The 22631-nt window shown below is 43.7% G+C and overlaps 1 protein-coding gene and 1 pseudogene across 1 annotated transcript in view; one reads left to right on the top strand and one right to left on the bottom strand.

The window, feature by feature from the left end:
• The window catches only part of RSU1 (Ras suppressor protein 1), a 190862-nt gene that overhangs the window by 147290 nt on the left and 20941 nt on the right, over positions 1–22631 (top strand). The gene's annotated exons all lie outside the window — the stretch shown is intronic.
• Positions 1700–1785, bottom strand: LOC121148267 (annotated as a pseudogene).

Below are 22631 nucleotides of genomic sequence, written 5' to 3'. Positions count from 1 at the left end.
AACATTGTTAGTCCCCACAATTTCTGTCCTGAATTTTTTTTTTCTGCTTTTAAAAACATTAATTTTGCCAAAATCTTTTGCTGGCTACAAATTTATTACTAATCAATAAAGTTGAACTAGAATAAAGATTAAAAAGTTTTTTATGATAAATATTTTCTAGTTACTAGTACTAGAAGACTTATGATAAGCACTGCTGTTTTACCATCATGTGATAATACTTGCAAGGAAATTTAAGGGTTAGTAAGACAATTAGTGGTGAAGCATATTTTAATTATGGTTTCTGGATGAGCTGCTTACTGCTTTATGGATTAAATCATTATTGTTTAATAGGTCAGAATCACATGTGATTTTAATCACACTTCTTATTGTAGCCATAGTTTATTAGCATTGGTGTTTTATAACTTAATAATTTATATATAATGGGCTCAGAAGTTCCATTTCTGTAATCTTGCAGAAGTAATTTACACCATATACTACCACTCATCAACAGGAATGAAGTCCTTCAGATTCACAACTGAAGGACTGTCCAGCATCATTTTACATTCAAGGATACTTATAATAATGAGCTCATTTTGCACTGCATTTTGTTATTTCTGTGGATGCGAAGTTTGGGTCTCACAAAGTCATTTACAAAAGAGGAGAGAAGATGAATTATAATAATTTCACACATATTTAATAAGCATGAATTATCCAGTGAAGTGTACGTGCATTCTTTTAGGTTGTGAAGACTGTAAGGTGTTGGAGTTAATGCCGGATGACAGACTCCTCTTGCATTTGCTGCCCCTTCTTTCCCCTTTCTCCCTCCTATCCCGCCAGGCCTCGGTGCTTGTCAGAAGCTGTCATCTGGACTAGATTGAGCTGTGTTTATTTTAATGGCATGTGTGTCATACTTTAGCTTAGGGTGTGCAAAGCCTCCATGTGTGCTAGCCTCTGGGTATCCATTACCATTTGGGGCAAAGCAGAGTCTCATCGCATTCAAAGCAAACCCCTCAAAGAACTTCTGTGTGAGAACAGCTTGGGCCCCTGGCCTCGCTTCGAAGCGTAGAAACATTGTGATTGACTGCTTTATAGAAGGTGCTGTGCTAGTTCGTACTTGTTGCTTTGGCAAAGATTTGATTTTAAATCATAGGCCCACTGGGGTTCACTTCTGCTAAATCTTTGGAGGCCACAAAGAGATCTTTGAGACTGTTTAGACAGGGATGATCTACATAGATGCAAGATTAATAGACACAAAGAAGAAAAGTGGCTCCAGTGAACTTGTGAAACCTTGGTGAGGCTGTTTTCTCTCCGTACAGCATGAGTGTCGGGGGTGGAATTCAGCTTGCAGCATTTCCCATGTTTAATTGGCCACAGAACCCTTTTTTTCTTTTAAAGATTTATTTTATTTTTTATTGGAAAGGCGGATATACAGAAAGGAGAGAGACAGAGAGGAAGATCTTCTATCCAATGATTCACTCCCCAGGCGGCCACAACGGCTGATAGTATGCTGATCCAAAGCCAGGAGCCTCCTCCGGGTCTCCCATGTGGGTGCAGGGCCCCAAGGCTTTGGGCCATCCTCAATTGCTTTCCCGGGCCACAGGCAGGGAGCTGGAAGGGAAGTGGAGCTGCCGGGATTAGAACCGGCACCCATATGGGATCCCGGGGTGTGCAAGGCAAGGACCTTAACCACTGCGCCATCGTGCCAGGCCCCACAGAACCCTTTTTGCGTGTCATCCTTGCGCAGGGGCCATGCTAATCTTCTCTGTATTGTTCCAATTTCAGTATATGTGCTGCCGAAGCGAGCACCAGAACCCTTTTTGAAAGAGTATTTAAACTTCATTTTTTTCTCTATTTTGAAATGCATGCTTATAAAAATATCTTTAACAGGTCTATGTTTACACTATTCTATCTACCACACAGTCTTACCCAGGTAGAAAAAATAAAGTAGGTTCATATGATTCACAAGCTCTAAAATATGATTTTAAAGAAGAACTAATTTGAATTTTTTTCTCTTTGATTTTTTGCAAATAGAGTTGAAAACCTGAACTATTGCTTCATTAAATTGTTAGGAGTACAGAGTTCTGGATACTGTTCTTCCTGTCCCTTTATTCTTACTATCCCACCATCCTCTGTATAGGAAAAAAGATCATCTTTTTTGAGGGTCCATAATACTAATTGCAGAAGACAGCCATTATATTGCCAGCAAGGTCGATTTGTTGCCCAGTGCACACCTTCTCATCTTTTGGGGAAAGAAAAGCTTCCTATGAGTGGCCAGCCAGCAGACAGCCAGATCAAACCCCTGTCTGTCTCTCCTGATTGGAGATCTCAAGCAAGTTCTATAGGTTTGGCAAAGAAGTTGGGCAGGGGACAGAACAACAAGGACCATTCTAATTGGCGATCTATACAGGACCACGACTGCCTGAGTGGGAGGAACTGTCCATTTAACAGATGTTGTAATCCATTGATCCCTTCCCTGGCTCTTCTGTTTGTTTCCACCACTATAATATTTGGTTCATTGGGCGGGGGAGGGGAGTACTTCGCTTTGGTTCTAGGCATGATCCTTTTGATGCATGTACAACCCAGAGTCAGTTTTTGTGTAACTGAAACTGTGGCAGGGTAGAAATCTGGTTTCAGTTCATCTGTAGTCAACCTGAGTTCTAATCTAGAAAGGGTTTATTTTTAGCTGCCTTATTTTAAAAAAATTTGTACTTATTTATTTATTTTGGAAAGGTTGATTTTTCAGAGATAGAAGGAGAGACAGGTAGAGAGATCTTTCATCCATTGGTTCATTCCCCAAATGGCCAAGTTGATTCAAATTTGGGAGCCAGGAGCCTCTTCCGGGTCTCCCACATGGGTGCCTGGGCCCAAGACCTTGGGCTCTCCTCTGCTGCCTTCCCAGGCCACAAACAGGGAGCTGAATCAGAAGTTGAGCCACCAGGTGCTAACAAGTGGAGGATTAACCTGTTAAACCACCACAGTGGCCCCAAATCTATCTTCTAAATGCTCATTGACAGTTCTAACTGCAGCCCTATTGTTGTAGGATGATGCAAGTGACCTTGGTTGTGTAATATGGAAGAATTTCCCCACAGACAGGGACAGTTAGCAAAGTGAGATATATTAAAAGGAGAAACCTCCTTATGCTTTTGAAGAAGCTTGCCAGTGCTGACTCTTATCTACACAAGGGGCTCTGTGATTGGCCCCTTTGTGAAAACCAGACCTAGATTTAACCAATCAGGGGATGAACAGAACAATAGCCATTCAGAAGACAGGGATTATAATCTTGTCTTGCCATGGTAAAACTAAGTTCATAACTGCTCTGCCTGCCTTGGAACTGACGCATTAGGCTGTCTAACTCATCACACTCCCATTATGGATTTGTTCCTTCAGCTTTGTCAGATTCGTCTAAGCTTTTGAAAATGGAAATAAGCTCCTGGGGGAGGCAGAAAGAGCCAAGTTCACAGCAAAGTTCCTGCTGTGCAGTTGCATATACAACATGCTGGTCCCATAAACTGCCCTCTGGCTCCAACCTTCTGACTCTTCCTGTTGAGTACATGCTTACAGTAGCGTATTTGTACATGTTTGCTAAATTAACAAGTAACTGGATACAGTAGAGTGTATTTTGGTTTTCTGTGGAGCTAAGATTGAGCCTATTGAAGGTTTTATTTGTTGCTGCTGTTTCTGCTGGTGCTGACTTGAAGACACAGTTTTCAGGGGGTGGACTCAGTGAGCTGTTGATTGATAATGTCATTGATCTGTAATGCTTTGGTTTTGGGGAATCAAAGGAACATGTGCCATTGGATGCAAAATTTAATGTTCTAGTATTATTTATTCATTCAGCAATACTGATAATACCCATTGCTTGCTCTGGATACTACAGGGTATATAAAAAAGCTACTGGACCCAGGAAGTTTACATTCTATGGGGGACAGAGAGGAAGTGAACAGAAACATGTGTCTATGTAAACACAAAGATGGGTGGATGGAAAGTTTGGGGGAAGGGAGTTGCTAAATTACTGGTAAGATCGAAGACAGCTCAGGAGACCTGAAGGCTGTGCAGTGATTTAGGAGAACAGTGCTTCAGACCCTGGACTCTGCACATTCCCCAGCAAAGGAAGATATGGGAGCTGGGGACGCCATCAGAGGTGAGCTCTAACAGGTGACAGGGAACAGACTGTGTCAGGTCTCCTGTGCTGAGAGACGAGCCTTTGCTCACAGTCGGACAGAAAGCCACAGGCATGTTTTGGACAGAAGAGTGACAAGATCCATCCAATCTTTCAGAATGGATCACTCTTGGAACCGATAAAAATAGGAGCGGGGAGAACAATGTGGAGGTAATTGGCAGGCAGAGAGGATGGTAGCCCAGTAGAAATGCTGAGTCCTAAAATGCAGGGTTTTCATTTAAATTGTAAGGGCAACAGAAATGCCAGATGAGTTAGATTTGGGTGAAAGAGAAATCGGGGGTGACTTAATGTTTATAGCTGACCAACTTGGAGAATAAGGTTAGCATGCTAATAAGTGGGGAAGTTTGGGTAGTAGAAAAGATTTGAAGAAGGGGCAATTTGCTGCTTCCAGGCATCCAAGTGGAGACACTGTGTCAGCAGGTGGCTGTAGGAGGCTAGAGGCAGGATTGAGATGTTGGCTGGAGGTAGATAGATGTTGGTTGACAGCCGTGAGTCTGGTGGGGTTGTTGAGGGCATGAACATAAAAAGAAGCAACAAAGTCCAAACCCTGGACCCCAGGGAACAAGCAAGAGGAGAGACTAGCACAGGAAACGAAGGAGTAGCTACTCATGAGAGCGTGGTGTCTGCGCAGCCACGTACATAATCATTCCAGGAAGGTGGCACCAACTTTACCAACTACTGTTGATAATTGCAGTAAAATAAGATTGGAGATTACCTTTGAAGTTCAGGATGCAGAGGTCTTGTTAAGACAAAACTTAGCAGGAATGGATTTAACACAGGTTGCTCCAACTGAAGAGGAAGAAATGACAATAGGTAGAGAAAGATGTTGGGTTAAGCAGTAGTGCTTTTAGGAACAGTAGTATGAGCCTAGAGTGGTAGCCTAGTGGCTAAAGTCCTCGCCTTGCACATGCTGGGGTCCCATATGGGCATCACTTCTTGTCCCAGCTGCCTCCACTTCACATCAGCTCCCTGCTTGTGGCCTGGGAAAGCAGTTGAGTACTGCCGAAGGTATTGGGACTCTGAATCCACATGGGAGACCCAGAAGAGGCTCCTGGCTCCTGGCTTCAGGTCTGCTCAGCTCTCTTCCCACTGTTGTGGCCACTTGAAGAGTGAATTAGCAAATGGAAGATCTTTCTCTCTGTATTTCCTTCTCTCTGTAAACCTGACTTTCCAATAAAAATTAAATATTTTTTTAAAAAATGAACAGTAGTAGGGATGATGATGAGTGGGTAAAATGAACGTGGTCTTGGTTCTCTCACATGGGAGAGAACCTCTCATTTTATTAGAGAGGCAAAGAAATAGCTACTGTCTACCTGTTCACTGTCCACATGCCCACAGTGGCCCAGGTTGGATCGGGCTGAGCAGGGGCAAAGCTGGAAGTAGGGAATTCCACCCTGATCCCCTGAGGTGTTGTGGCCCAAAATAGTGGTGTCACCTCCCCACCCAGGGTGCACATTAATTGTTAAGCCAACCTCCTACCCTACAGTGTGTTGTGAATGTGAATAGGTAGTAGAGTAGAGAGGAGGAAATGATGTAGAAGAGAGGGATTTGAACCAACATGCTGTCACAGCCGGCTAGGCAGCTGTCTATGGCACCAGCATCCCATATGGGTGCCAGTTCAAATCCTGGCTGCTCCACTTATCTGGTTCCTGGGAACTTGAATGCAAGTAGATGGGCCAGCCTTGGTTAAAGGCCCGGGCAATTCATGCAGAGTAACTGGAGAGAAAGCTGATTGGGAAACTGGTGTGGGACCAGATAGAAGTTCGCTTGGAAGTGTTCAGTTTTATCAGTGCAGAAAGAAGCAAGGCTGTCAGCAGAGAAGAATGATAGTCGAGAAAGTATTATTAGAGATTGAAGGAAAGAGAAAGTGATAATATGTAAATATTAGCATTTCACCACCATAGTGAAGGGCCTGTGACAGTCTAACATTATAAAGGAAAGAGGTTCATCTTGACTCATGGTTCTAGAAATTCCACAGCGCAAGTTTGGGTAAGCCCCATTGGCTGTGCTTCAAGTGATGGCATTTCTGTTAGTGAAGTGAAGCAGCACAGAGCATCACAGGGCGGGTGAGGGGAGCATGCATGTCTATCCCAGCTTGTATAAAACCACCAGGATTTACATTGTTGGCTCCATCCCAAAAGTCTAATCCAATCTAATCACTTCTCAGAAGTCCTTCCTACAAACACAATAATTAGAATAGGTGTCCATTCTTTTGGTATCATTAACTTAAAACTCTGTGGACCAAACTGCTTGAGTTCAGATCAGAATCCTATCAGAATCCTATCAGACCATAACAGGTATAAATGGTGGTTTTCAGAAAGAGATTACAATGATAATGTGTGGTAGGATGTCCAGGAGCACAAGGGTCCTGATGAGAATATGTGAGAATGGTCCCTTCCATTTTCTTCCCCTTGCTGCACCAAGAAAACCTGACCAGGGTATTCTTAGAAGGCACCACCTTTCTACTGTGCAATAGACCACAATGTGTTTGTCCACTCACCTACCACTGGACATAAAATATTGTTTCCAGTTTGATTTATAAATATAGCTGCTGTAAACATCCTGTTTATGGAGGTAGTTTTGTTTCTGCTAGATGGATTCCTAAAAGCAAAAGTGTTAGGTCATAGACTAAGTAAATATTCCAATTGGTTAAAAATTGCCAAACCATTTTCTTAAAAATAATTAAACTTGAAAGAGTTAGAAGAGAGAGGAGACAGAAAAAGAGAGTTTTTCCATCAGCTAGTTCATTCCCAGATGGCTACAGTGGCCAGAGATGAACCAGTCTGAAACTGAGAGCCAAGAGCTTCTTCCAGGTATCCCACATGGATGCAGGGGCCCAAGAATTTAAGCCATCTGCTGTTGTTTTCCCATGCCATAAGCAGAAAACTGGATTAGAAGTGGAGCAGCTGAACTAGAACTGGTACCCACGTAGGATGCTGGCACTGCAGGCAGAGGATTAGCTTGCTTAGCCACTGCTGGCTCAAAACCATTTCCTGAAGTGGTTGTTCTATAAAAGTAAGCAGGGAAATATTTTACTCTGTTAAGTAGAAAATAAAGTTATGGTAAAGAGAAGGTACAATGGAGTAGAAGAAAATCAGTCTTGACTTACACTTAGCAAATCTTAGGAAAAAGAAACTAAACTTGCTTGGACTGAGTTACCGCCAAAAACTGTGAGCAGGAGATAAATAGGTAACTGTAAAACCCTTCCAGATGTCATTTCTTTGCGTTTTGTTGGAATTCTGCCATGTGATAATGGGCAGAGAGCCACAGCATTGCACATTTTTATCCCGTGGGAGTCGAGTAGCATTTTATATGCTGGACACAGTAGGAAAATCTAGAAAAATCTAGAACATAAGGTGCAGAGGCACGAGAATTAGGCTTATGTGAAGCACATAGTTATGTGTAAAAATCACTTATTCTTTACAGAAAACATTGTAAGGTGATACAGAATTCCACTCAAAATTTATATAAAAAGTTATATACCTATGCACACCTCCCATTGCATTTTAATTATCTCAAATACTGAGAGATGCAGTTGGATGTTTTAAAAGGAAAAAAATGCTGATGCATTCCAGTGTTTGGATTGCTGAGGATTATTTTGAATTCCAGAGTGATGAAATATTTGCTCCGTAACTTCTACTTAACTGTACTAGTGTTCTGTTCACCTGAATTTTATTTTGCCAAAGGCAAAGAATCTTCTGGGTTTCCTACCATCCTGGAAGCAGTGATAGCCCCTTTGCCTCTTGCTCTAGATGTGGTCTTGAAATGGATTTAAATCTCTGTCACTGCAAACCTCCTTGTTTACTCCCTGGCTCCATGTTTCCCTGTTCCTGCATTGTCTGGTGAGAGGTGCATTTTGGCAAAGATGGAAGAGTCATGGTTCACTTGGTTGGAGCCAACTGACAAATAAGAGAATGTTAGAAAAGACAGATTGAACATCAGTGTGAGATCACATGCTACTGTAATTTGTCTTTCAGACTAATGAGAATTACAACTGGGATGGGGCAAACCAGTTGGAAATAGCTGGGTACCAGGTGGTGATCAGAGAGGAAAAGAGATGCTGCCCAGTTGGTATGAGTCATCCTTGGGGATCCTGGGTTGTGAAATCCTGACCCACCAGGTCAGCACAAATGCACCCTGCTTACCATGACCTTTTCCAGAGGAATTCTGAGGATTCGATCATGGGAGTTGGACATTAGATTGGCAAGCCCAATGCTTGTGCCCTGTGGTGTCGCATCTGCAGTCGGCCTGTCCTGGTAGTAGTCTGGCTTCTGCTTGAACAGCTCCAGGGACTGGGACTCAGTGTCTTCATGAGTAGCATTTTCACTGTGGGACCCAAGTGCCTTCCTGAACATTCTCTGAGGGAACAAGCCTCACCCAGCTAGTACTCTCCTCATCTTTCTTTCCTTTAATTGTCTTTCTTCCAGGACAAAAGGGTGAAAATGTAAAAACCAAGGGGGACTCACAGCTTGCCTGGAGATGGCAACTCTTGCCTGGAGTTGGGCTCTGGTCTGTCCCCAGATGAGGATGGGTAGCAGGTGCCATAGGCATTGCTGTTCTTTGTTGGACAAATGCACATTGTTTTTCTTTCCATGAATTTTTATGTCCCAAATGGCCCTGGATTTATTTTGAACAAATAAACGTTTTATGGGTTTATAAAGATGATTCATTTCTCAGATTCAATTTGGTTCTTCGAAAGTCTATATGTTTGTATCTGTAAAGACCACAGGCAGCGTTTGGCAGCCTGGGAGGTATTCGGATGGCCATAGCTGCTGTGGGGAGAGCCTTCCACAGAGACCTGGATAGTCCTCAGCACTGCGTAGTGTGCAGGACTGTCCCATCACAACAAAGCATTATCTCACCCAGAATATCTTCATGTCAGGACAAGTGATGGCAATTTTAAATTCATAAGGACAGGAGCTTTTGTATTTGTGTATGACTCCCAAAGTTAAAACAGAGCCAAGCAGCTTGCCCTTTTAGAGAGTATTCTTTACAAATCGCCTGTTGGGGGCATGGGTGTAATGTCACAGTGGCAGTACAGTGCTGGCCTTTAAGTTTAATGGCTGTGGAGCAAGCACTTGGACAAACAGTGAAGATGCCCATGCCCCAATCTGAAGTGTCTGGATTCGGTGCCCAGCTCTGGCTCCTGACTCCAGCTTCCTGCCAGTGCAGACCCTGAGGAGCAGGGGTGATGGCTCAGGAAGTTCGGGTCCTACCAGCCAAGTTGGAAACTTAAGCTATATTCCCAGCGCTGGCTTCAGCCAATGGCAGCTGCAGGTATTTGGGGAGTGAACTAGCAGATGGGAGCTCTTTCTATATATCTATCTCACTGTCTCTGTCTCTCATATGAAAATAAATTTCTTGAAAAGACTGTAAATTTGCTCACACAGCAGCAGATACCTTCAAATCATAAAGAAAGACCTATGTTTAAAAGACTTCTCAGACTTTCTAAGATATATCCAGCTTACAACCTATTAAGGAGAAGAGAAAGTAGACTGAGGGGTTTAGAAGGCATTTTTTTTTCTTTTGATGGTTTGTTCATTCAGTTTCAGAAAGCTGGTTTGTTTTCCCCATAGTTTATGGAGAATTCCAGATCAACTGTTTTGTGGTAGAGTCTTATTCGTATGGTGAGGAAGACAAAGGGAAAGATGTTTGAAAGAAAAATCATGGGAGGCGTTTTTCTTCTTGTCTTTAGAAGACAGAAGGAAGACTGATGCCCGTTTTGACATGTCATGGTAGTACGACAAACATGGTGCTTCGTTGTGCCCCACTCCCTGTTTGGGGGGCAGAGCCCATGCTGAGAGGGGATGCAGAGGAGCCTGACACTGAAGGCAGGAGCTAATTAGTTGAGCTCCAGTGCTCCTCTGGATGGCTTCCAGGGTGTTCATCTGTCACACTTGCCACAGACATCCATCAGGCCCCCTGCTCAACTATTCCTGTGACTCAAACCAGCCCCAACTTGGAAGGGGCAGAAATAAACATTTCTGGGGGGCCCACTCCGTGTTGGACTGTCTGTACCCAGTGTGTGGAATTAGAGTGGAAACAGAGCACGTGTCTCCTTTAGGGGCACTGAAGTCAGGTCAAGGAAGGAGTACATGAATTATAACTCAGGGAAGTCAGATCACCAGCGTGAACAGAGGACTGAGATTGCCAGCTGCCCCACCAGATCAGTTTCCCTTTCCTGGGTTGTAGGCATGGGGTTTTCACTGTGGACACAGCAAAATGACACAACTGAGTGAGCTATTCTGAGTGGTGGTGGGTGGATTGGCATTGTAGGTGTTCCAGGGCCCTGGACAGCACCCTTTCCTCAGTGGTGTGGCTAGCTCATGATAAAAACCACCTCTCTCTTACTTCATACTACAAGGCTCAGAGAGGGCATGGCAGGTGGCTGCTGCTGACCAAGTTGAGTGGTCTGAGGTGTGCCCAGGGAGCCTCTGCCTTCCCAGCAGAACCCAGCCTCGGTACTCCCTGGGCTGGTGTGTGGCTTTGGCTGGCAGAGCTCTGACTTCCATGCTGTGTAGACGTGCCTGGAACATGGCCGCCATGATGACATGGCCGCTTTCACACCAAAGCTTGCCATCTGATAATGTGTGGAACAGTACACTTTTCTCTGTGACTACAGAAATGATCAGAAATGATGTGCTAGAGGACGGTTGGATGCTAATTACGATCAATCCCTTAGGAGTCCTGAAGCACAAATGCATTGATGTGTGTTGGTGGTGGCAAAAACGGAAAGCCACAAAATATAAAAGAAGCTTATTTTGAACTGAAGACAGTGCCGATTAGGCAAGGGAACGGAGTTGATTGATGAGTTAAAGGTATTCAACCTGTAGTTTGGGGAAGGGGATTAGAGAACTGGTTAATTAATTGTCGCTTTCTGATAGAGGATGGGATTTTGGATAGTTCAATTAAATCAAAAGTGACATTTGAGAGGCATTCTCAGAATGTCTAGGTTTGATTATCTAATTTGATTTCACACTGTGTCCCAGGTTTGTGAAATCTTTCTAGCAAGTTCCACCTGAGAAGAATTATTTTCAATTAAATGGCTCATGACCACTGTAGAAAGAACCATGAAATGCACCCATAGTGTAAGACCCTGCAGTGAACAAAGCTCCCCAGCTTACAAAGGACAGGTCGGGTATCGGCTGTGCTGATACTGGCTTTGGGTATCATTTCCATTGCTCCCATCACATTAATGAGGGGCAGAGATGAAGGCAGGTACATATTGCACAGAGCTGTGAAGTGAGAAGATTGATGCTCTCACTGGCTCTCTTGGTGACAAACCAGGTGAACAGATTCTTGTTTGCTGGAAGGGGTGATCATCTATTGGAAGCATTTTAAAAATTGGAGGGGAATCAAGTTTTGGGGAGGAAAGCAGAAAATTAGAAACCCACACACAGGAAATTTCCTAATAGTTTCATGTAGGTCTGTGAATGGATTGGCATTCTTCAGCATTGCTTATGATGTGATGCCCACAAAGTCCAAGCATATATTCCAGAATAATCTTTTTTTTTTTTCATTTGGAAAGCAGGAAAGAGATGGGGATTTGGGGATCCTAGATCCACTGGTCATTACCCAGATGCCCATAAGATCGAGATAGACAAGGCCTGGCCCAAGCCATGAACCAGGACTCCATCTTGCTCTCCTACCAGGGTGTCAAGGACTCAGACACTGAAGTTGTCAACTGCTGCCTCCTACACACACTAGCAGCAAGCTAGAGCACAAGTGCAAAGTAACCAGAAGTCGAGTCACACACTCCAGGGCAGGGTCTGGGCGTACCAACCAGCCGCTCATGCCACAGTACCTGCCACCAGGAATAAGCTTAAAGTGAATGAGTTACTAAAGGGTACCTAAAAATTCTTTTGGTGAGGTCATTTTTTTCACAGTTTTTCCCCTCAAAGCGATTAGCAGAACTTCCTGTTCAATTAGGTGACAGATGTTAAATAGCAGTTCATGCCAGTTGTTATTCTTCAGCTAAGATGGCCTGGCACAAACTAAAGTTCCCCTTTACGTCTGACTTGTTAGCACAGAATCACTTCTCAGGGAAAATGGGCAGAGAAGCACACAAAGGTGTGTAAACTTTGTTGTTCCAAAGCAGGTTGCCAGGGTCCATGCAGTGAGTGTGGATGACATAAAGGTGTGAAGAGAACAGCTCCCCTATTGGCAAGGCCAAGAGGAGCTTCCAGATGTATGGCAAGGTCTGACGGATGTCTATCCAGCCACCTCAATGCAGTTTCACCCCCTTTTACATGGGCAGTGAACCACCCCACTAAGAATTCTGCAGTCTATTGAGGCATTGTTGTTTGCCCCTGTGAGATGGTTTTTGCAACCAATGTGAGCTTGGGAGTTAGTGTTGCTGATGATGTCTTAGTGAGTGGACCTTTAACTACACACAGGAGCACAATTAAGCCCATGCTGTTTCTGGACACCTTATTGTATGCCTACCCATTGCCCCGGAATCTGGCCCGGACATGTAGCATGTCTTCTGGGAAATGGCTTGATAAGAATTCTACAAACTAATGCAAGTGAAGGGAATATGAGCTGAAACTGTCATGGCAAAAAATATAGTTACTGTGACCCTAAAGGTTAGCCTGTCCTTGCAACTCTTTGGAACATAGGAAATGTAGCTGTTTTAGCCGCTGTTGTCATTTTCTGGCTGAAAGAATTATAGAGTGTTTTTATTAATATCATAGAGATATGCTTTTAATTATGGGGTTGTAGAGCCTGCAGTTGTAGGGGGATTTAATATTTGAAACTTTTTGTCTTAGGTCTTTATATTTTTTCCCTTTTGATGTATTTCTCCCATTAAGTGACAGATAAGTTGTAGGAACAGAAATGTAGTGGGAGTGTATTACTAATTAGTAGATAACCACATGTGCCTTGGCCTTGGAGTCCTGGCTGTCACCTAATGGTTACTATTGAAGAATAAATAATGGCTTGCTTTGATGAAACTGATTATAGTAACTTACAGAAGTATGTTTAAGAGCACCTGGTTGACCATGAAGTAAAAAGATTAATTAATCGAACATCTGTGCATGCCGGTTTCATTCTGAAGTTAAAGATAGTAAAATGAAACAATTGTGCAGAGCCTTGTAATGTGTCTGAGTAAATAAAAGGACAGCTTCTTGAGTTGTTACAAGAGGGCACCATGCGACAGTGTCTCTGTCTCTTTTTCCCGACTCCACACACCCTTCTCGAGCTCCGAACTTGCTGGAGCTGGCGTCCGGCAGCAGGTGGAACAGATGGGGATTAAGAAGGCAGTAATGTTATAAGGAATCGTTTTGGAGTCCCTGAAATGTTTCCCCAGCTATAACTAGGGTTGAGTTTCCTGCTTCCTAGGTAGGAATGTAGGACAAGACTAATAGGAAGTTCCGAAGAATTATGAAATATCACTTCCCTCTGATCTTTTATCCAACTTTTTCTTCTTTATTGGAAAGTCAGATATACAGAGGGAAGAGAGACAGAGAGAACGATGTTCCATGTGCTGGTGTACTCCCCAAGTGGCCACAACAGCTGCAGCAGAGCCAGTCCAAAGCCAGGAGCCTGGAGATTTTCCCCAAGGCTTTGGGCCGTCCTCGACTACTTTCCCAGGCCACAAGCAGGGAGCTGGATGGGAAGTGGGGCCACTGGGACCCGGCACCCACATGGGATCCCAGTGAGTGCAAGGCAAGGGCTTTAGCCATTAGGCTGCCACACCGGGCCCCAACTTTGGCTTCTTAATGTTCATTCTTACACCCATTATTCCACAACTTGGGTCAGGCCTCTCCTCTGCCAAAAAGGAAGTCCTCCATTTCTACAGAGACCCAGCGTCTGTCCTGATTTGTCTTGTTCCTTAACAGAGCTGCCCTTGGCATAGGTGGAGACAGGCAATTGGATTATGTTGAAAGTGGTGAAAAGGACTCGTCATCATGGTCCAGCAGGTTAAGGTGCTGCGTGGCACACCTGCATCCATACTGAAGTACTTGGCATCCGGTTCTGCCTCTGCTTTCTGCGGCTGAGCGCAGGTGATGGCTCAAGTACTTGTGTTCCTGCCACAATGTCAGAAACCTGAATGGTGTTTCTGGTTTAGGCCTGGCCCAGCCCTAGCATGTGCATGGAAGATACTTCTCTCTCAGTGTCTCTCTACCAACCAAAATTTAAAATGTAAGAGACGAGAAGGAGATGGAGAGTAGGGCAAGCAAGCCATCTAAACACAAATGGATGGGAACTAGAGTTTTCCAGCTGCAGCCATGCATGTTAACTTCTCAGCAGTGCAGCACCTCGCCCCTAGCAGCACCACTGAATGAGGCTCTGTGCATACACAGGTCCCCTGGCAGTTCCTGTGCACACTCAGGTTTGGAAAGCTTTGTGTGACTGGCAGACTCCCAGGTGAACCCTGAACTGCTGGTCGGAGGAAGCCTTCCCCCAACCACCACTCCCACCCCGCCCAAGAGTCAATTCCTAATGGCGGTTCATGGAGTTTTGCTGAGAGTGAGGCATTTGGGGACTGCATGACGGACTCATGACAGAGGGATGACAGAGACATGCCCCCACTTGCTTCTGAAGCTGAGGAAGAATTGTTTTCTCTTTTAGAGAAACTCCTTGATTATATTATCAAACAATAAAAAACCAGAGGAAACGGCAAAAACCTGGCCCAAAGCAAACTTTTCAAGGAGATCTCTCATCTTGAACAAAACTAAAAGATACTGCACCCCTTGTTTATTCCCAAAGACGCTCACGTTCCTGATCATTGAAAAGCCATACATGTCACATCAAGTGATCTCTCATGTGTATTGTTGGGAACATACCCAGGGTACATCAGGAATGCCTTTGCTACGTGTTTCATGCAGTTGTGCAAGATTCTAGATAGTAGAGGATAAAAATGTATAATTTGTTGTGATCTGTTTATTCTGATTAACAAGTAAAATCGAGACTTAGTCTTTTATTGTCTTACATAATTCTTTTATTTTAATAGTAGTCACAGAGAGAGTGGGAGAAACAAAAGATGGCAAGATCTCCTATCTGGTGGTTCACTCACCAAATGGCTGCCACAGCTAGGCCTGGGCCAGTTCAGGGTGGGGAACTCAGTCCAGGCCTCCCATGTAGGGAGCAGGTAACTAAGTACACGTTGCTTGGACCATCTTCTACTGCCCTGCCAGGCACATTAGCAGGGAGCTGGATCCAGTGTGGAGTATCTGGGACTCGAACCAGCACTCCCATGGGATTCTGGCATCACAACCAGTACCCCAACTTGCTTTATTACAAGATTGACCCTAAAATTTAGCTCTTTTAAGGAAATAAAATTACCTGCTCAGTGAAGTTTTCAAGGGTTATACTGGGAAAACAATTAAGTATATTATATGTGAAGCCTAACTGACAATAAGGGGAATGGAATCTATCCAGAAGTATGAGAACAGACATGTTAAAACGTGCATGGCCATGATGCCTTCTAATATGGAGGAAGTGTGTCATGACTCCTTGGTTTCACAGTGTGTGGGTGTTTTACAGAAGGTGAAAGTAAATGGATTTTCCAAACTCCGCAGCCTAACTTCCAGGATCACATTCAGCAGACTGCTAATGAATGTCAAGTCAGCTTCATATATTGAGATGTTTAATCAATTGGCAGATTGTTGTCAATAAATATGTGTCTTAGTGGTTTGTAATGGACAGGCTAATGAAGTACCCTTGGTGAGTGTCAGAGTTATGGGAATAATGGCTCTTCCTTCTGGGCAGGGTGCCATCTGTGGCTCAATGCCCTTCACCACTGCCAGGCTCCTCTGGATGGAGGAGCTGGTGCAGCTGACATTGAGCTGCGTTGTGTCCTTCCGGTTCATCAAGCACTATGAGGCAGACAAGGTGGTCCAGCAGTACCAGTGATAGCAAGAGGGGCTCACGTTTCCTGAGCAGTCACTTTGTACCAGACTCTAGGCTCTGGGCTCAGCCCACTTCCCTCATCAATCCTCACAGCAGTCTTGTGAGGAAGGCTACTGTTTCTCAAAACTCTCCAATCCTTTAGGTCAAAAGTGGTTTTTTTTTTTCTTTTGTTTTGTTTTGTTTTGCTTTGTCCTGCCACTATAAGCCTGAAATAGAATCGGCAGATAATATGGCCAATTCCACACATAATTTTTTTAAGTCCTTATCATTCCCCAAGTGTAACAAAATGAAAGGGGTAGAATTTTGTTATTGAGTCAATATATAAATGTTTGGTCCTAATCAACCTCAGGGATTTAGAAAGCAGACCTTGGAAACCTGCAAATTTGCCAGCTCCAGTCACAGACTGATGGAGATGTGATGTGGTCACTATTCAAATATCAGTGAATGCACTGGCAGGGACACAGTTTTATCATATGGCAAATAATTCTTTTTAAAGTATTTTTTTAAAGAGTTATTTTATTTTTATTGTAAAGTCAGATATACAGAGAAGAGGAGAAACAGAGAGGAAGATCTTCCATCCATTGATTCCCAAGTGGCCGCAACAGCTGGAGCTGTGCAGAACTGAAGCCAGAAGTCAAGAGCTTGTTCTGGGTCTCCCACACGGATTCAGGGTCCCAAGGCTTTGGGCCATCCTCAGCTGCTTTCCCAGGCCACAAGCAGGGAGCTGGATGGGAAGCAGTGCCCATATGGCATCCTAGCACGTGCAGGGTGAAGACTTTAGCTACTGGGCCACCACGCCAGCCCCCTTTTTTAAAGTATTGAAAACAAGTCCAGTTTCACCTGTGTTTACACAAAAGTGCTATTCTGGATTCACCAGTATAAGCTTATACTGAGCAGAAAATGCTCTTGAGTTCATCATAGCAAACAAATCTGAAGTCTAGACAAGCTAATTGTGTGCATGGTTTCCACCCATGTGAGGATCTGGTGGGATGCCACTATAATGCTTCAGGTCTGGCTTGTTGAAGACATCCTGGCATCCCAGATCTTTACCCTGTAAATGCCAGCAGAACCGACCAGTCCTTACAACAATTACAAACAGTCCTACAGGCTTCCAGAAAGTCTGCTTGACAGCATGGTCACCCATCGAGGTGAGGGGGATGTGCTTGCCAGCCCTGTGTTTCAGATGTGGCTACTGACACTTCAGGAGTTTTCCCAAACATCTCTCCAGCAAGTTGTATAGTTGAGGTGCACTCTGGTCTGACTTACCCCAAAGTTCTTGAACTTCATCCCCCCATTCCATCCTCTCCATTATATCAAGGCAGGCCACCATTACCATGTTAGAGCAATGTGTGTTCTTTCGGCCATTTTTAAAATTGTGATGTTTCCAGAAGGGAAGGATGGACTGAAAATGAGTGCCCATTGCTTGCTGTCTGATGCCTCAGTGTCTGGCATAGATACCTTAATGTTTATAGCAACCCTGTGAAGTGATTGGTTAATTCTTTTTGGCAAACCAGGAAACTTGAGATTGAATTCCCTCCCTCCCCAAAGGTTAGTCATGGGAAGAGAAGCAGTAGTAAGTTTCAAATTCACTGTGACTCCATAGCCCAAGCACTTGCTCCTGCCCCATACAGCCGGAGCAGGCCTTCTGGAGCAGGGAGTATGTGTTACTTGGTTCTCTAACCCATCCCTTGATTTCTTCTGCTTTCCTTCCTCCTTGCCTGATGTGTCAGGTGGCCAAAGAATGCATCAACCGAACGGCAGTCAGAGTAGAAGTGGACACTGTCACACCAGAACACTGACATGGGTCATTCGGTGATGCCTATTTCAGGGCCTTAAAGAAGGGTGCACACAAGTGGGTTCCCCACCGGAAGCTGGAGAAGTGTCAAGGGATCCACAGTCGGCATGCCCTGGGCACCCTGCTGTCCCAGGAACACCGCCATCTGAGTGTCTTGTTGAAAACTTTGTTCTCGTGTGATCCTGTCCTGATTATGAAGTCCACTGTTGATACTTCGCCAGCAGCCAGGCCTTCCACATTGTCTCGGGTATCATGAGAGTAGGTGATAGCTCGGAGGGACAGACAAGATGGCCCAGGGGTCAGGGGTTCTTCCAAGTAGGTAGCTGGACAGGAGCCTGCTTCCCACTTCCTTTCAGGAACAGGACGAGAGAAGTCTTCCTTCAGCTTGTATGGAAAGCCTGTGCATAGAGAACACAAGTGCCTAATTCTGCCAGAATTTCCCCCAAGCTTCTGCGTGTATCTTTGTTTATTATATTAATAAATACTCAGCAGCTAATGTTCCCATCTGGCAGAGCAGGAAAAAAGAGCATAAAAATGAAGTTGTGGCTACAGCACACAAATACTAATGAAGGTGATACCCACTCGGCACAGTGGAAAGGTGGGTCTTTATCTTGGAGTTCTTAATTAAGAACTGCCAAGTGACTAATATTAATTAGGAAGCCAGCTGCATCCTTCAGCAGCCTAGTATATTTCTTCTTAGGAACCTGGGAAGGGAATAAGTCAGAGCTCCTTTTAATCAATCAGTCCAACAGCAATTATCTGTTAAGTATACTTGGTGTGTTCACGACCAGATGAGATTTATCAGCCTTGTTGTTAACCTTCAGGATCTTCATCTAATTGAGGAGCCCACAGAGAGAGAGCCTGCGTGAAGCTGGAGCATCCTGGGAAGGTTGAAAGGCGGTCCCCATATAGCACTGGAGTGGGAGGGGGTGTTTTCCAATCACATAAGCACCAGGGTGCCTGGAGTGGGACAATCTAAGTGACAAAGAGGATGTCATGTCTCCAGCACACTGGAGAGTTGGAGTTGAGAGAAAGGATTGAATTTCAATGGGCAGAAGTCTTGGGCCTGTCAACAGCTGGGTGCTAAGGAGGAGTGATGCGATTTCCACCCTGTGAGGAGGGACAGGCAGCCCACAGACCTGGAGGGAAAAGTTCAGATGGGTTGCACCAGACAGGGAAGTCCCAGGCTACATGCTGGGATGTCCACATCCGCTCGTCGAAGCTGAGTCCCTCTAACAGCTGAGCGTTGTGCATTCTGTTGACACCTCCAGACTTGTGCAGGTATGGACTTAGTATTTCACCCTAGAGGACACGGGCATGGTGGACAAGGAGACCTGATGTGTGTGTCCCGGACATGAACATTCAGCTCACTAGTAAGCTCAGCCCTTGAACAAGGACTCCGTTGGAAACACCACAAATCCTGTACCTACATTCCTATATCACTTTTGACATTGATGTGTTAATACTCATTGCATTCTAGTTCACTAGCAATTGAAGATGAATTATAAGATTAAATTATAATGTTCTCTTCACTCGGCCTTACAGAGTGTTCGTTATGGGGCTTTCTTTCAAGCTTGAATTGTAGTGTCACTTGCAATTCTTTTCGTTTTACAAGTAAATACTCAACACATTGAATCTTGTCTGTAAGTTTGTAGTTCTGTGAAATCCCTGTGAGAATGCCAGAATCCTGTATCCAAGAACTATCTGTGCTCCTCCCTTACTTTTTTTATAATTTATTTTATTTTAGATGATGTTTATAAAGTTGATCAAGGTGGGCTCCCTTAGATTTGGAAGTGACATTTGTTTTAAGTCATGCAGTATCTGTTGGTCAGTTTTTACATTGAGCCTGGGACACAGTCATTCACAAGGGTCTTGTTTTATAGATCTCATCTGATCTTAAGGGGCTGCTTCAAATGCTTCTCTCGCTTCTAATTCAGCCATTGAACTAGTTACTTTCATATGTGCTCTTATTGGGCACAGATTTTTGCTCAGAAGTTGTGTGTGGATATGTTGAAATTCCCCCTAGCCCCATTTATAAGCATCCTTTTCCAATACAGACATGCAGAATGATCTTTTTGCCAACAAAAACAATTCTTACCAAGCATTATCTGCAATGCTACCAGCTGCTAAACTAAGAAACGGTATCAGCTGCCACCTCTAAGGTGCTACCCTAGCCATGATTCTGAAACCCTTAAAATTATGATGAGCACTGTCCCTTCAAAGAAAAAAAATGCTTTTCTTTTGGTTCTGTGACTTGGAGAATGTGCCAATCCCATGTCGTCACTGTGCAGCAAAACTGAATCTGTTGAGTCACTGATGTGTGCGTGCGATATCTGTACAAAGTAAACACAGAAGCTGTGTTCTCCAGAGCAGGAAGTTTGCCATTTCCAAATAGCACCTGTGTTGTACAAGTTATAGTAAATCAATTTGTATGCTCAGATTTGTGTTAAGATTTACCTTAGAAATGATAGGTTGATCTCACATGTGTTAAAAGAAACGCCTACCCAGTAACTAAAGTGTACCACTTGCCTCGGTTGTGCATGTGCAGTCATCTGGGAAAACTTCTTTGGGATGGTACCACACAGGGAGATGTACTGTGGGGCTGAGGTAGAGGGAGGAAACAGAACCGGTTGGCCTTAGTTGTACAGTCCCGTAAGAACCTCAGATTTAATTGTATTTCTAAGTTTTGTTTACATTGTGACTTTCAACCTCAGTGCTGCTGATGCTTTGGGCCTGTTTTAGTCTATTTTCTGTTACTTATAGCACAATACCATAGACTGGATGAGTCTCATAAAAAGATTTTTTTTTTTTTTTTGGTTCGTGGTTCTGGTCCAAGGCCATTTGGAGACAGCGTTCTTGACTCTGTTGTCCTGAGGTCACAGAGGACCTCGTGTAGTGAGAGGGAGCATGTGAGAGACCTGTTCCGAGGGGCTTCCATAGCAGCCTCTGGATCCCAATAAACTGCAGACCTATCCATTAGTCACAAGAGTGGATGAATCTGTTCATGAGAGTGGAGAACTGTCCCAATGTTTCCACCGGATGCTGTAGACTCACTTACTCACTGTAGGGATTAAATCTCAACGTGAGTTGCATAGGGGGTAAATTATCTTCAAACCACAGCCAGGCCATGTAAGTCTTTGTTTGCAGATCATCCAGTGCACTGGGGTGTGAGCTGTAAGTCTGGCCTCCACCTACCAGATAGCATAAGCCCATCCATTCCAGGTGTAGCAACCAAAAATGTCTCAACATTGCCATTCTGATAGGGGCAGAATTATGTTAATTAAGAACCAGTACGCTGCACACAAGTTGACATATTGCTTTTGTTCTTTTATTTCCATCTACTTCATAAGGCAGAACCCTAGAGCAAAACACACACAAAGAGGGTGAGACCTTCAGTCCCCAGGTTCATTCTCCACATGTCCCCAATAGCCAAGGCTGGACCAGGCCAAAGCCGAGAACTCAGAACCCCGTCTGTGTCTCCCATAAATGTAGCAGGAACCGAAGCTGTTGAGCATGATTTGCTGCCTCACAGGATGCACTGAAGGACGCTGCGTAAGCAGTGGAGGAACAAGGATTCCGATTGGCACTTCCACCTGGGATATGGGTGTCACCAGTGGCTACTTAACTCACTGCGCCATAGTGGCCACCCTTAGTCTTTTGTTGTTAGTCTTCTAAAGAAATTAGTTATGTAAAGTGAACAGGTTTTATGTATTTCGTGTATTCAGATTTAAAAGCACAGTAATACTTCCTCCCCTCCCTTTTTCTTCCTATCTTATTTATTCTTTTAGTTTTTACAGAGACATACTTTTGGCATTTCATAATCATAAGCTTAACCCTGCACTGATTTTGCTGATGTTAATTTGTTACTTGGTTAAGTATGGATGTTTAAAATGTACAGTTGCTAAAACCGTAATATTTTCGCAAACATGCCTGTAACTCCACTACGTATAAACTTGGAAATGGCCCTGGCCTCTTAGAGACCACGTGGTCATATTCGAGCTCCTCACCAAAGAGGCACTGGCTTTTTCTCCACTAACATTCCCAATGGAATTTCATTCCTGGATGAAAGGCCAAATCTTCCTTATCTTTCATGTGTGTTTCTGCCTTGAATGCAGATTTGATTTCTTTCTGGAAAGTACAATGTATTCCAGTGTTTGCATCTGTACAGGCCTACATTTTTGTGACATTTGACTTGTTTTCCCAAAATCTTACATGCTCATTATTATAGTTTTTGAAAGAAAAAATGTAAATATGCTTAGAAAAGTTAAAAATGTCAAACCAAAGTCAAACTGCTGAAATTGCAATTCTGTTAAAGCAGAATGTTGGAAACAATCTACCCCCAAACTGAGAAATTAATTAATTAATTAATTAATGCTCAGCATTAATTGGATTCTAAAGGTAGACGTCAGTAATTGTGTTTATATGGTTATGATAGTATTGGTGATAGAACTCCTATTGAAAATTATGGACTTGTCAATACCCTATAATTCTATCACAAATCAACAAAAATATACCAAAATATTAGTATAAATTATGTTTTAATAATATTCTTTGGGCAGTTTTGTCTCCTTTTTTTCTTTTTAAAATCCTTTTCTGAATTTCTTAGTGGTTGATAATATATTCCTAATTTTTTAAAAATGGAATTTATAAGGGAAGTGTAGTTTCCATCATGGCCAAAGTTCCCTTTTTAATCTAAAATAATTAAGGAATGTCTACGTTGTAGGCATGTGCAAGTGCACCTGTACTCCCACGTGTGGGCTCAGTAGTCTCAGAGTTGGTTTGTCATGTCGTCCATCAGAGGGCTGACACCCCTCACTCAAGGGC

The sequence above is a fragment of the Ochotona curzoniae genome, unplaced genomic scaffold (assembly GCF_017591425.1).
Source record: "Ochotona curzoniae isolate NIBS_2020 unplaced genomic scaffold, NIBS_Ocur_1.0 scaffold_4683, whole genome shotgun sequence".
Lineage (NCBI taxonomy): Eukaryota > Metazoa > Chordata > Mammalia > Lagomorpha > Ochotonidae > Ochotona > Ochotona curzoniae.
Note: the sequence above shows the minus strand (reverse complement) of the source record. Positions and strands in the feature narration are given on the sequence as shown.